Genomic DNA, 16,252 nt, shown 5'->3' on the forward strand with positions numbered 1-16,252 from the left:
AAAATAAAATGCTCAGAGAGTCCCCGGAAAAAATGCACCCAAAGAGGCCCTAACCAAGACATGTCATAATTAAAATGCCAAAAGTTAAATACAAAGGGAGAATCTTAAAAGCAGCAAGAGAAAAGCAGTTAATTATCTACAAGGGAGCACTCATAAAACTGGCAGCTGATTTCTCAAAAGAAACCACGCAAGACAGAAGGGCTTGGCACAAAATATTCGACGTGATGAAAACCCAGGTTCTACAACCAAGAATACTTTATCCAGTAGAACTATCATTTACAGTCGAAGGACAGATAACGAGTTTCCCAGACAAAAATAAGCTAACGGAATTTATCAACACCAAGCCAGTATTACAGGAAATAGTGGAGGGACTTCTTTAAGAAGAAAATACTATATCAAAAACAGGAATAAAGAATGGTAATAAACTACATTCTTATCAACAAGTACCTCAAATAGAAAAGTATTAAGTGTTCCAGCCAAAAGACAGAATGGCTGAATGGATAAGAAAACAAGACCCCCACATATGCTGCCTACAGGAGACTCACTTCAGATTAAAAAACATGCACAGATTAACAAAAGGGGATGGAAAAAGATATTGCCTTGATGGATCTAGAGGGTATTATGCTGAATGAAATCGGTCAGAGAAAGGCAAATATCACATGATTTCACATACATGTGGAATCTAAAGAAGAAAATAAACAACAACAACAAAAGCAGAAATAAACTCATAGATACAGAGAATATTTTGAGGAATACTAGATGGGAGGGGCATTGGGGGGACGGCATAAAAAAGGCAAAGGGATTAAGAGGTACAAATGGATAGTTGCAGAATAGACATGGAGATGTAAAGTGAAGCATGGGGAAGATAGTTACTAATGTTGTAATAAATATGTAAGGGGGAAAGGGGTACTAGAATTAGTGGGGTGATCACTTTGTGAGTTATGTGGCTCTCTGATCACTATGCTATACAACTGGAACTGGTATATTACTGTATGTCCAGCTATAAGTGAGAAAAAAAAACTCATTGAATTGTACAATGTAAATACGAGCAACTAATTGTTTATTATATTTGAATAAAGCTGGAAAAAAAGAAAAATGAAATGTTTGTGTAAGACAAAAAAAAAAAAGCAAGAAAAAAAAGCTTCCCCCCTGAGATCAAGAACAAGGAAAGGATGTACACTCTCACCACTACTATTCAACAAAGTATGTGAAGTCCAGCCAGTGCAATTAAGCAAGGGGAAAAAAAATAAGAGGCATCCAAACTGGAAAGGAAGGAGCAAAATTATCTTTGTTCACAGATGATATCATCTTATATGTAGAAAACTCTGAAGAGTTTACACACACACACACACACACACACACACACACACACACACACACACACCTGTCAAAGCTAATTTAAAATGCAGTAAAATTGCAGGACACAAACATGAAAAAATCAGCTGCATTTGCATTTCTATACACTAGCAATGAAAAATCTGAACAGGAAATTAAGAAAATAATTCCATCTATAAGAGCTAAAGAAATAATATATGTAGGAATAAAATTAATCAAGGATGTCTAAGACTTGTAGACTGACAACTAAAAATCATTGGTGAAAGAAATTAAAGAAGATGGAAATAAAATGGAAAGACATTCTATGTTCACAGACTGGAAGACTTATTACTGTCAAGATGTCAATACTACCCAAAGTGATCTACAGATCCAATGCAATCTCTGTTAAAATCACAATGACATTTTTTGTAGGAATAAAAACATGAATCCCATAATTCATATGAAGCCCAAAGGAACCACAAATGGCTAAAACAATTTTGAAGTACAAGAGAAAAGTTGGAGGACTTACCCTGATTTCAAAAATTACTACGAATAGCTAAAAATAAACTTTAAAAAGAAGGTAAAAGACCTGTACACTGAAAACTATAAGACACTGATGAAAGAAACCAAAGAAGACACAAAGAAATCTAAAGATATTCTGTGTTCATGGATTGGAAGAATTAACATTGTTAAAACGTCCATATTACCTAATACAATCTACAGATTCAAAGCAATCCCTATCAAAATCCCAATGACAGTTTTCACAGAAACAAAACAAAGAATCCTAAAATTTGTATGGAACCACAGAAGACTCCAAATAGCCAAAGAAATCCTGAGGAGAAAGAACAAAGCTGGAGGTATCACCCTCCATGATTACAAACTTTACTACAAAGCTATAGCAATCAAAACCGTATGGTTATGGTATTGACAAAAAATAAAATAAAATAAAGCCAAACAAAAAACCCACAACAAAACAACCAAACAAGAAAAAAACACAGACCACAGGAAGATAATTGAAAGCCCAGAAATAAACTCACACATATATAGAGAAGTAATTTATGACAAAGGAACCAAGAATATACAATTAGAAATGAAAGTTTCTTAAGTAAATAAATGGTATTGGGAAAACTGGATAGCCACAAACAAAATAATGAAACTATATCAGTATTTTACATAATACACAAAAATTAACTCAAAATGGATTAAAGACTCAAATATAAGACCTGAAACAATAAAATAAATAGAAGAAAATATAGACACTAAGCTTCCAGACATTAGTCTTAGTGGTATACTTGTGGATTTGATTCCAAAGCCAAGAGAAACAAAAATAAACAAATGGGACTACATAAAACTAAAAAGCTTCTGCATAGCAAAGGAAACCATCAACAACAACAAAAAAGGCAACCAACCAAATGGGAGGATATTTGCAAATGACATTTCTGATAAGGGGTTGATATCTAAAAATATATAAAGAATGCATACACTTCAATAACAACAAAAAACAAACATATCAAGTATTTTCATGCCCCTGAAAAGCCTCTAGGCTTTGCTTATTTATCTCTCCTTCCACCTCCAACTCCTGACAATCACAAATCTTTCTACTGTCCATAGAGTGATCTTTTCCAGAATGTCATATAGATGGAATCATACAGTATGTAGCATTTTTAGATTGGCTTCTTTCACTTAGTATTACACACTTAAGTTTTTTCTCTGTCTTTTCATGGCTTGATAATTTTATTTTAGCACTGAATAATATTCTATTGACTGAATGTACCATAGATAATTTATCCATTCATCTACTGAAGGGCATCTTGGTTACCTCTGAGTTTTGGCAACTATGAACAAAGCTGCTATAAACATCTGCATGCATATTTTTGTGTGGATGTTTTCTACTCCTTTGTGTAAATACCAAGTAGTGCAACTGCTGGAATGTATGGTACGAGTATATTCAATTTTGTTAGAAACTGCTAAACTGCCTTCAAAAGTGGCTGAGCCATTTTTGCATTCCCACCAGCAATGAATGAGAGTTCTTATTGTTCCACATCTTTGTCAGCATTTAGTGTTGTCAGTGTTCAGGATTTTGGACATTCTAATAGGTATATAGTGGTATCTAATTTTATCTTGGATTTCACTGCCGATATATAATGTGGACCGTCTTTTCATGTGCTTATTTGCTATATGTATATCTTCTTTGGTGAAGTATCTGTTAAAATTTTTGGCCTATTTTTTAATTAGTTTGTTTTCTTATTGTTGAATTTTAAGTGTTCTTTGTATAATTTGGATAATAGTCCTTCATCATATGTCTTTTGCAAATACTTTCTCCCAGATTGGCTTCACATTCTCAATGGTGTCTTTTGCAAAGTAGAAGTTTGTTGTTGTTGTTGTTGTTGTTGTTTTAAATGTTAATAAAGTCCAGCTTGTCAATTATTTCTTTCATAGATCACACCTTTGGTGTTATATCTAAAAAGTCATTGCCATACCCGAGGTCATCTGGTTTTGTCCTGTGTGATATTCTGGAATTTTATAGCTTTCCATTTTACCTTTAGGTTTGTGATCCATTTTAGTGAATTTTTATGAAAGGTTTAAGGTCTATGTTCAGATTTATTTATTTTTGTATTGGGATGTCCAGTTGTCCCAGCACCATTTGTTGAAGACTATATGTGCTGTATCATATCGCCTTTGCTACTTTGTCAAAGATCAATTGACTACATTTATGTGGGTCTATCTCTGGGCTCTCTATTCTGTTCAATTGATCTATGTCTATTCTTTTGCTAGTAACACACTGTCTTGGTTACTGCAACTTTATAGTAAGTCTTGAAGTTGAGTAGTGTCAGTCCTCCAATATTGCTCTCCTTCAGTACTGTGTTGGCTATTCTGGATCTTTTGTCTCTGTATAAAATTTTATAATCAGCTTGTAGATATCCACAAAATAACTTGCTGGGATTTTGATGGAGACTGCATTGAATCTACAGATCAAGTTGGGAAAAACTGACGTCTTGACAAAAGTGAGCCATCCTACCCATGAACAAGGAATATCTTTCTATTTATTTACTTCTGATTTAGTTCTTCAAATTTTGTAGCTTCTCCATGTAGCTATTATACTATTTTGTTACATTTATAACAATGTATTCCACTTTTTCAGGTTCTAATGTAAATGGCATTAGTTTTAATTTCAAATTCTACTTGTTCACTGCTGGTATATAGGAAAGTGATTGACTTTTGTAATATTAACCTTGCATCCTGTAGCCTTGATATAATTGCTTATTAGTTCCAGGAGTCGTTCTGCCCATTCTTTCAGATTTTCTACATATAATCGAGTCATCTGCAAAGACAGTTTTATGTCTTCCTTTCCAATATGTATAATCTTTATTTTTTATTTTTCTTTTTACATTAGCTGGGACTTTAGTATAATGTTGAAAAGGAGGGGTGAGAGGAGACATCTTTGCTTTGATCTTAAAGGCTTTGAAGTCCTCACCATTAGATGTGATTTTATCCATAGGTATTTTGTAGATATTCTTTATCAAGTTGAGGAAGTTCCCCTCTATTCTTAGTTTACTGAGATATTTTACCATGAATAAGTGTTGGATATTTTCAAATACTCTTTCTGCATGTATTGATAAGATGATATGATTTTTCTTTTCCAGTGTTTCTTTGATGGATTAAATTTTCAAATGTTGAACCATCCTCTGTGCTCAGAATATTCCCCTCAGTCACGATGTATAATTCTTTTTAATTTTATTTGATATCGTTTTGAAGATTTTTGCATCTACATTCATGAGAGATATTGATCTACAGTTCTTTGTCAAAAGTGCTTTATCTATGCTAGTTCCTTTGACTTTCCATATAAATTTTGGAATATTGATGATATCTCCAAAAAATCTTCCCGGTATATTGATAAGAAACTCATTATACCTGTATATCAATTTGAGGACAATGGACATCTTAACTATAACTATGTTAAGTCTTCTTATCCATGAATATTTTATGCTTCCCTATTTAGGTATTCTTTAATTTCTTTGTTTTGTAGTTTTTGGCACACAAGGCCTATTTATATTTTGTTATATTTCTACTTATGTATTTCATTTTTAGATTTAGATAAAATGTTTCATTATAATTTTTTATTGTGATAAAAGACATTAAAATTACCATCTCAACCATTTTGAAGTGTACAGTTCAGTAAAGTATCTTCACATTACTGTGAGGCATATACCTAGAACTTACATTTTCAACACTGAAACTCTACACTTTCTATACACTAATTCACTCCTCACCTGCCCCCAGATCCTGGCAATTATATTTCTACTTTCTATTTCTATGATTTTGACTACTTTAGATACTTCGTATAAGTGGACTGATAATTGGTTCTTTTGTAACTGGCTCATTTCACTTGACATGTCCTCAAGGTTCATCCAAGTTGTAGCGTGTGATGAGAGGTCCCTTTTTAAGGCTGCATAATGTGCCATTGCATTGTTTATACCATTTCTTTATCCATTTATCAGTCAATGGACGTTTTGACATTTGGGTTGCTTCCACGTCTTGGTTATTATGAATAATGCTGTGATTAACATGTGTGCACAAATATTTCTTTGAGATTCTCCTTTGCATTATTTTAGATATAAATTCAGAAGTGAGACTGCTAGATCTAGGTGGTAATTTTATATTTAATTTTTTGAAGGACTGCTAAAATGTTTTTCAACAATAACTGTACCATTTTATATTCCCACTAGGAATGTACAGGGTTCCAATTTCTTCACATACTTGCTGATTCTTTATCCCATTTTTTTTTTGATAGTAGCAATACTAATGAGTGTGAAGTGGTATCGTGGTTTTGATTTGTATTTCCCTAATGATCAGTAATGCCGAGCATATTTTCTTGTGCTTATTGGCCACCTTATTTTTTATTTAACAGTAAGGTAGGTGTGTGTGTATGTGTGTGTTGTGTTCACCTCCCATAGTTAGATTTCTTCCTGTCACCACATATTTGACCCCCTTTATTCCATCTATCTCCCCCCTCCCCCCAACTCTCTGGAAACCCCTAGTCTATTGTCCATGTCCATGAGTCTCTGTTTGTTCATCCTGTTCATTCGTTGCTTTTAGGTTTATATCCCACATATAAGTGATATCATGTAATTTTCAACGTTTTTTGTCTAGCTCATTTCGCTTAGTATGATTATCTCGAGGTCCATCCAGGTTATCACAAATGGCATTTCATCTCTTCTTATGGCTGAGTAATATGCCATTGTATATATGTACCACAACTTCTTTATCCAATCATCTATCGTAGGATACTTTGGTTGTTTCCATGTCTTGGCTACTGTGAATAATGCTGTTATGAACATCAGTGCGCAAATATCTTTTCGAACACAGGTTTTATTTATTTATTCATTCATTCATTCATTCATTTTTTAATGCCTACAGCACCTGGTATTCCTAGGTGGTCTCCCATCAAAGTACTAACCAGGCCTGACCCTGCTTAGCTTCCGAGACCAGACGAGATCGGGCACATTTAGGGTGGCGTGGCCGTAGACTCTTGGATTTGGGTTTTAAAGTATTTGGGGTAAATACTCAGTAGAGGGATTGCTGGATCATATGGTAGATCAATTCTTAGTTTTTTTGAGGAAACTCCATTCTGTTTTCCATACTGGCTGTACTAATTTGCAGTCCCACCAGCAGTGTATGAGGGTACATTTTTCTCCACATCCTCTCCAACATTTGTTATTACTTGTCCTGTTAATTACAGCAATTCTAACAGGTGTGAAATGGTACCTCATTGTGGTTTTGATTTGCATTTCCTTAATAGCTAGCTATGTTGAGCATCTTTTCATATGTTTGTTGGCCATTTGTATGTCCTCCAGGGAGAAGTGTCTGTTCAGGTCCTCTGTCCATTTTTTGATTGGATCATTTGAGTTTTGTTGTTATTGAGTTGTATGAGTTCTTTGTATATTTTGGATATTAAGCCCTTATTGGAGGCACTACTTGCAAATATATTTCCCATTTGGATGGCTCTTTCTTTATCTTGTTGATGGTTTCTTTTGCTGTGCAGAAGCTTTTTAGTTTGACGTAGTTCCATTCATTTATTTTAGCTTTTATTTCCCTTGCCTTTGTGGTCAAATTCATAAAATCCTCTTTAAGTCCAAGGTCCTTAAGTTCAATTCCTATGTTTTCTTCTATGCATTTTATTGTTTCAGGTTTTCTATTCAGGTCCTTAATCCATTTTCAGTTAATTTTGGTATGTGGTGATAGACAACAGTATAGTTTATTCTTATGCAGGTGGCTTTCCAGTTTTCCCAGCACCCTTTATTGAAGAGGCTTTCCTTTCTCCACTGTATGTTTTTAGCTTTTTTCTTGAAAATTATTCGCCCATATAAATACGAGTTTACTTCTGGACACTCGATTATATTCCACTAGTCTGTGTGTCTGTTTTTCTGCCAATACCATTATTGGTCATCTTTGTATCTCCGTTGAAGAAGTATCTACTTAAGTCCTCTGGCAATTTCTGAATAGTAATGTTCACTTTGTTTTTTGCTGGGTTTTAGTAGTTCATTATATATTCTGGATATTAATCTCTTACCATATAAGATTTACAAACATTCTCTCTCATCTTTGAGTCTGTCTTTTCACTCTTTTGATAATGCCCTTTGATAAACACACTCAAAATTAACTGTGATCAAGCCTATATTACTTTTTTTTTTTTTTTTTGCTGTCTGTGTTTTTGGTTTCATATCCAAGAAATCATTGCCAAATCCAATGAAGATTTTCCCCATGTTCACATCAAGGAATTTTACATTTTAACTCTTACATTTAGGTCTTTAATACATTTTGAGTTAATTTTTGTATATTGTGTAAGATAAGGGTCCAACTGCATGTCTTTGCAAGTAGATATCATTTTCTCAGCACCATTTTTTGAAAAGATTGTCCTTTCCCCACTGAATGTCTGGTACTCTTGTCAAAAATCAATTGACCGTATATACAAGAGTTCATTTCTAAGCTCTCTAATCTATTTCATTGTTGTATATGTCTGTCCTTCTGCCAGGACAACAGTATTTTGATTACTGCAGATTGGTAGTAACGTTTTAAATGAGAAAGTGTGGGTCCTCCAACTTTGTTCTTTTATTTCAAGATTGTTTTGGTTTTCTAGGATCTTAAGTACTTCATTTTGGGCGAGCAATTATAAATGGTATTTTAGTTTTTATTTCCATGTCCCTTTGTTCATCACTAATATATGTAAACACAATTGATTTTCATGTTTATCCTGTATCCTGTGACTCTGCTGAACTCGACTATTAGTTCTAAGAAGTTTTTAAATTTTTTATTAGATTCCTTAGTTCTACATAGACTTTCATGTCATCCACAGGTACAGTGTTTTATATCTTGCTATCTACTACATTATACCAAGGACAAGGAAAATATAAGCTTGAATGAAAAAAAGCAATCAACACAGAGATAACAGTGATGTTAGAATTATCTAAGATTTTAAACAGCCATCATTAAAATGCTGCAACAAACCAATTACAAGCAAAGAAGTCTCAGAAAATAAATTGAAGACATAAAGAAGAACCAAATGGAAATTATACGACTGAAAAATACAATAATAGAAATTTTAAAAAAATGAACGGATGAGGTCAACAGTAGAATGGAAGGTAGACAGGAAAGAAGCAGTGAACTTGAGATAGAAAAATAAAAGTTATTCAATATGAGAGAAATTCTACTGAAAAAAAAAAAGTAGGCCCTCGTGGACCTGTAGGATAATAACAAAATATCTAATATTTGTGTCAGTGGAAAATCAGAAGTAAATGAGAAATATGAAAGGTTGAAAAAGTATACTCAAAGAAATGATGGCTTAAAACATTTCAAATAAAGCAAAAGGCATAAGTCTAGAGAATCAAAACAGACACCTAGAGTCAAGAAGTTGAGCGAACATCGAACAGGATAACCAAAAGAAATACACAGTAAGACGCATCATAGTCAAACTTAAAACAATCTTGAAAACAGCAAGAAATAAATGACACCTTACATATAGGGGGGGAAAAAAAAAACTACCTGAATGATAGCTAATTGCTCATCAGAAATCATGAAATCCAGAAGGGTGTGGCATAACATTTTCAAGTGCTCAAAGAAAATTACTGTTGACTTGGAATTCTATAACTGATGAAAATATCCTTCAAGAATGAAGGAGAAATAAGACATTCTCAAATGAGGATTGTTTCACTCTTAGACCAATCTAAAAATAAAACTAAAGGAACTTCTCTAAAAAGAGAAGTTTTCTAAAAAGATAAAAGAAGGAATCTAAGAAATTCAGAAAGGAAGAAAACACAACGGAAATAATAAAAATATGAATAAAAACAATAGGCTTTCTCATCTTTAGTCGTCTAAATTAGGTTTGACACACACAATACACTGCCTAGAGAAGTCACTTAAAAAATTTATCCAAAGATATATACTCAAATGACAAATTTACAGTTAGAGTTCGAGAAATCAATAACCCTTTCTCAACAATTGATAGAATAATTAGTCAAAATCAACAAGGACATGGAAGAACTCAATACAGCCAGCAGTACTTAGTACACATATATATAATACTCTATCAAACAACAGAAGAATACATGCTGTTTTCAAGTGCCCAAAGAATATAGCAAGATAGACCATGTCCTAGGCTATTGAAAATTTTAATTGAAATTATACAAAATATTTTCTCTGATCACAATAAAATCAAACTAGAAATCGATAATACAAAGACAACAGGAAAATATACAATAGATTTTCTACTATTTAGAAACTAAACAATGTATTTCTAAATAATCCATGCATCATAGAAAGTCTCAAGGGAAATGAAATATATATTGAAATGAAAATTCAAATGCAATCAAAATTTGTGGGGCTCAGCTAAAGCAATGCTGAGAAAATTTTATAGCACTAAATGCTTACATTTGAAAAGAGAAAAAGTCTTATATATTCTAAGTTAGCACATAAATAACCTACAAAATAGAAAAATAAACCCCAAAGAAGGAAATGAATAATAAAGATAAAAGCAGAAGAATGACAAAAGAAAAAGAGAGAAGACACAAATTACTTATGTCTGAAATGAACCAGGGGATATCATTATAAATGATGCAGACATCGAAAGGATAATAAAGGATGGTCCTGCTCCCAATAAGTCCTACTTGTCTGCAGTCACCTCTCCAGCCAGTGACTTGCCTTGTGGCCCTGTAGGTTGTCAATTTGTTTAGTTTTTCTTCTTCTGAGAAACATGAGAATTATTTCTTGGCTCTTCACCATGAGAACCTGGTGAGTTTTCTAGAGGGGGAGTAAGACTGTGCCCCCAGGAATTTCTCACTTAATAACTACAACCTTGTTCTTAAATGTTGACAGCACAAGGTCATCTTTTCCAGAATAGCACAGAAGCAGTCTGAGTATGAACAAAACTAGATTCTGAACAGAACTGCTGCTGCTTGAAGAGGACTGAAGTGTGGTCAGGAAATGGGGCTGCAGGATGCAAGTGTGATGGCACTCTCCTAAAATTCTGTGGCACTCTAGCTGCTTTCATCTGATCCTAGAATTATTTATACAGTTAGAATGGTATTTTTAGTTGGAAAATTTAAATACCCAATGCATAAATCATACACCAAACCTCATTCACACTTCTCTAGATCTTAAGACATCCGTAAGCTACGTTGGCCATCACAGAATGTTTATACATGCAAAATATACTGAATATGCATCAAGCATTTAAAAAGTCTGCAACTGTGAGCAGCACACCAGCACAGTTTACCGTAGTGTATCTGCCTTTGAAAATGTTTCAACTAATAGTGGAAATTGCTCTGCAAGTGAAAATGGGCCTCCTCAGCTCTCAGAATGCTTGCTGTAATCTAAGCATATCACATCTCCCCTACTCTGCTTGTGCACCTTTCTCTGTACCTTTTATCTTCTTAGGCTGTTTAAATAGCTCAAGTTCCAGCTCAAATATCCTCTACTCCATGAAGCCTTCCTTGACCCTCTCCATTGATAATAATCACAAACCACCTCTGAATTCTCACAGCACTTTGTTTTCATTTGTTAAATCAAGCACCACAATCTGAGTGGTGTGATTGCTAGAAACTTGTGTTTCCTCATAGAGTCTGATATCTTATTTCTGTTTGTGTGATTCTGTTTCTTAGTAAAGGACCTTAAAGTATGCTCTCAGTAATTCTGATTGGGCTGAATTTCAGGTATTCATGAAATGCAAATTCCAGTAAAGGTTTTGTATGATTGTATCTAAATAGTTCAGTTTTTAAGACTATTAGAGCTCCTATAATTCTTGTGTTACTTTATATTTGCTTACCCATCTATAACTTAAAAATATTTTTATAATAAATATGTACGTGCAAATGTAAGAGTCAACTACAAATAAAAGAATCAAAACAAACACTGCAAAAGTAGAGTGGGTGATGTGTAACGTGACCTGGGACAGAAACGAAAAGTACTGAGGAAGTACTGAGAATATAAGTTATCCTCTTCCTGACAAATATTTGGAAAATCTAAGGGGAGAGAGGGAGAGAGAGCTCTACAAGAGCAAGGAGACAGTATGCACATTTCCATCAACTTTAGCAAGCCTTCCCATGTTTAGGTTAGAGGAGAGTCACACTCAGAAGTCCCTGCATCATTATAGTGGTTTGAAATAACAAAGGACAACAGAAATAGAGCCCTTATTTACAAACCTACCTCTGGGAGGTGAGCTCTAAGGCTCTGTTAAGATGAACTTTCCCCAGGGAAAGGGAGATAAAAGGCAGGACTCCAGACATCTCACACATGCACACACAGACACACAGTCCTCTACTTCAAATCTTGTAGCTCTACTTCTAAGTATGTTGATCTCCTTAAAATGTTTGAAGAAATGGTTCCTTGACTGAAAAGTACAAATTTTGAAAACTACTGACCTAAGGGCAATGAAAATTAACAAATTCTTCAATAATTTTAAGTATAATGGCACCCTTCTAGAAAGCAAAGCTCAGACAAAGATTAACACACCGAAGCTAAATCAGGGAGAATGTAGAGTGGGATAAAAAGAAAGTGAAGCTAGGAAAGATGCTAGCAATGGGAAGTGTGACCTACTTCATGAGGAATAGGTCACTTTGGAGGAGTGAACATTTGTTCACTGGGACTCCTGGAGGATTCCCTGAGGAGTTAAAGGCAGGAGAATTTATCTGCTGCTTGTCTCCCTTCACACATATTCCACGATTAAGCTTCATCACACAGGGAGTTAACTCACTATAACTGCAGGCTGCAACTTCTGGTTCCTTGGCGACCACTCAGAAGTCCGTTCCCATGCGCAAACCTGGATGTGAAGAGGCACCCCAAAAGAAGTAGGGCTTTAACCAAGAGAAAAAAGAGAAGGCTGTTGGAATTTAGGGAAGAGCACAGATCTGTGTCCAAAGCAAGGATAATTTTTAAGACATTGGTTTGTAGAAGTTAAAAGTATCACTTAAATAAATGTAAATCAGCACAAAACAGACTGGCATTATATAAACAGAAGTTGTAGAAGAAATACAGATAAATGAAAAAGCACGATGAAAGGCATGGAGGTACAATAATAATAATAATATATTAAATAAGAGTGGGCAGTTTGGCTTGAGTGAATTATCTTCTAAGGTCACATCTACATTTCTGGACAGTATTTAGGAAAAAGAAAAATGTTAATCTGTGTTATGAGTTACTGAGGATAAAGGTTATAAGGTTAGCATAAAGCCATTCCTTTAACCATACATCTGTCTGGGGTTTACCTAAATGTCTTAGTAAAGACTGAATGGTCTTTAATACTGAAAGGAGATTAAAAAAGGTAGCGAGTACTGTAGCAAGTAGCAGGAATTCAGGCATGAACAACTCAATTTTTAGCATTAGTTTTGAAGTTCCATTCAGGACAGTTTACCTGGAAATATGCTATCTACCCAACTTTCTCCTATATTCTCACTACCTCACATTGTGCCTATTAAAGTTTTTTTTTTTTAATTTAAAATTAAGTTTATTGCGGTAACATTAGCTAATACAATTTTATAATTTCAGGTGTACATTACAATTTCACATCTGTATATTATATTGTGTATTTACCACCCAAAGTCCAGTTTCCTTCAGCTCCCATATACTTGATCCCCTTTACCAACTTAACACTTCCCCTACCCCGGTTTTTGACCCCCTTTACCACGTCTACCTCCCTGCTCCTCCTCCACCCTATACCCTCTGGTAACCACTAGTCTATACACCATGTCCATTATACTATGTTTGTCCTCTTCATTTGTTGCTTTGAGGTTTATATCTCACATGTAAGTAATATCATGTGATTTTCAACTTTTTTTGTCTGGCTTATTTAACTTAGGATGATTATCTTGAGGTCCATCCATGTTGCAAATGGCAGTATTTCATCTCTTCTTATGGCTGATTAATAGTCCACTGTGTACATATACCACAGCTTCTTTAGCCAATCATCTACCATAGGACATTTTGGTTGCTTCCATGTCCTGGCCAATGTGAATAATGCTGCTATGAATATCGGTGTGCAAATATCTTTTCGGATATGGGTTTTCAAGTCTTTGCGGTAAACACCCAGTAGAGGGATTGCTGGATCATATGGAAGATCAATTCTTAGTTTTTGAGGAACCTCCATAGTTTTCCATAGTGGCTGTACAGATTTGCACTCCCACCAGCAGTGTAAAGGGTTCCTTTTTCTCTGTATCCTCTCCAACATTTGTTATTCCTTGTCCTGTGATTATAGCTATTCTAACAAGTGTGAGATGGTATCTCATTGTGGGTTTGATTTACATTTCCCTAATAGCTAGCGATGTTGAGCATCTTTTCAAATATTTGTTGGTCATTTGTAAGTCCTTTAGGGAGAAGTATCTGTTCAAGTCCTCTGCCCTTTTTTGGATTAGATCATTTGTTTTTGTTGTTGTTGTTGTTATTACTGTGTTGTATGCATTCTTTGTATATTTTGAATGTTAGGCCCCTATCAGAGGCATTGCTTGCAAATATATTTTCCCATTCAAATGGTTGTCTCTTCGCCTTTTTTGCAGAGCAGAAGCTTTTTAGTTTGATGTAGTCCCATTCATTTATTTTTGCTTTTACTTCCCTTGTTTTTGAGATCAAATTCATAAAATCCTCTTTAAGTCCAAGGTCCTTGTGTTTAGTTCCTATGTTTTTTTCTATGCAACTTATTGTTTCTTGTCTTATATTCAGGTCCTTAATCCATTTTGAATTATTTTGGTGTGTGGTGATAGACAACAGTCTAGTTTTTCTTTTTTTCTTTTGTAAGTGGCTTTAAAGTTTTCCCAGAAACATTTATCGAAGAGGCTTTCCTTTCTCTACTGTAAGTTTTTGGCTTTTTTGTCGAAAAGTATTTGCCCACATATCATGGGTTTACTTCTGGTCTCTCGATTCTGTTCCACTGGTCCATGTGTCTGTTTGCTGCCAATACCACACCGTTTTGATTACTGTCGCTTTGCAGTATAATTTGAAGTCGGGCAAAGTCATGCTTCCAGCCTTGTTCTTTTATTCTCAGGATGGCTTTGGCAACGTAGAGTTTTTTATGATTCCATACAAATATGATGATATTTTTTCTATTTCTTTAAAAAATGTTGATGGGATTTTAATAGAGATTGCAATAAATCTGTATAATCCTTTAGGTAATATGATCATTTTAACTATGTTGATTCTTCCAATCAAAGAACACGGGATATTGTTCCATTTCTTTATATTTTCTTCTATTTCTTTTAATAGTATCTTGTGGTTTTCATTGTATAGGTCCTTCACATGTTCCGTTAAATTTATTCTCAGGTATTTTATTCTTTTTGTTGCAATTACAAAAGAAATTATTTTTTTCACTTCTTTTTCTGACATTTCATTATTACAGTATAGAAATGCTATAAATTTTCGAACATTGGTTTTGTATCCAAAAACTTTACTGTATTTGCTTCTTGTTTATAGTAGTTTTCTTGTGGAGTCTTTAGGGTTTTCTATATAGAGAATCGTGTCATCCACAAATAGTGGCAGTTTGACTTCATTTTTTATTTGGATGCCTTTTATATCTTTCTCTTGCCTGACTGCACTCGCTAGGACATCCAATGTTATAATGAATAAGAGTGGCAATAGTGGACAGCCTTGCCTTGTTCCTGATCTTAGAGGTAAGGTTTTTAGGTTTTCACCATTAATTATAATGTTGACTGAGTGTTTGTCATAAATGGCCTTTAGTATGTTAAGGTACTTTCCTTCTATACTGATTTTATTAAGTGTTTTGATCATAAATGGATACTGTATTTTGTCGAAGGCTTTCTCTGCATCTACTGATATGATAATATGATTTTTATTTTTTAATTCGTTTATGTGGTGTATCACATTAATCGATTTTCATATGCTGAACCTTTCCTGTGCCTCTGGGATGAAGCTCACTTGATCGTGGTGCATAATATTTTGAATGTGTTGCTGTATTTGGTTCGCTAGTATCTTATTTAGGATTTTTGCATCTGTGTTCATGAGAGATATTGGTCTGTAGTTTTCTTTTTTTAGTTACCTTTACCAGGTTTTGGTATCAAGGTAACATTGACCTCATAAAATGAGTTGGGAAGTTTTGCCTTCTGTTCGATTATTTGGAAGAATTTGAAAAGCATAAGTAATAAATCTTTGAATGCTTGGTAGAATTCATTGGTGAAGCCATCTGTTCCTAGACTTTGACTTTTTGATGACTGTTTCAATTTCCATACTGCTGACAAGTCTATTTAGATTTTCCAGTTCTTGATTCAGTCTAGGAAGCCTGTAGTTTTCTAAATTCCGGTCCATTTCTTCTAGGTTATTAAATTTGGTGTTATATATTTTTTCATAGTATTGTTGTAGGAACCTTTGTATTCTGCGATGTCAGTCGTAATTTCTCTTCTTTCATCCTTGATTTTGTTTATTTGTGTCCTTTCTCTTTTTTCTT

The 16,252-nt window shown here is 34.2% G+C and overlaps 1 protein-coding gene and 1 pseudogene across 5 annotated transcripts in view; both read right to left on the bottom strand.

The window, feature by feature from the left end:
* MTMR8 (myotubularin related protein 8) overlaps positions 1–16,252 on the bottom strand; it is a 144,471-nt gene that overhangs the window by 49,386 nt on the left and 78,833 nt on the right. The window lies entirely within an intron of this gene.
* Positions 6,724–6,842, bottom strand: LOC111733041 (annotated as a pseudogene).

The sequence above is a fragment of the Pteropus vampyrus genome, unplaced genomic scaffold (genome assembly GCF_000151845.1).
Source record: "Pteropus vampyrus isolate Shadow unplaced genomic scaffold, Pvam_2.0 Scaffold516, whole genome shotgun sequence".
NCBI classification, from domain to species: Eukaryota; Metazoa; Chordata; class Mammalia; order Chiroptera; family Pteropodidae; genus Pteropus; species Pteropus vampyrus.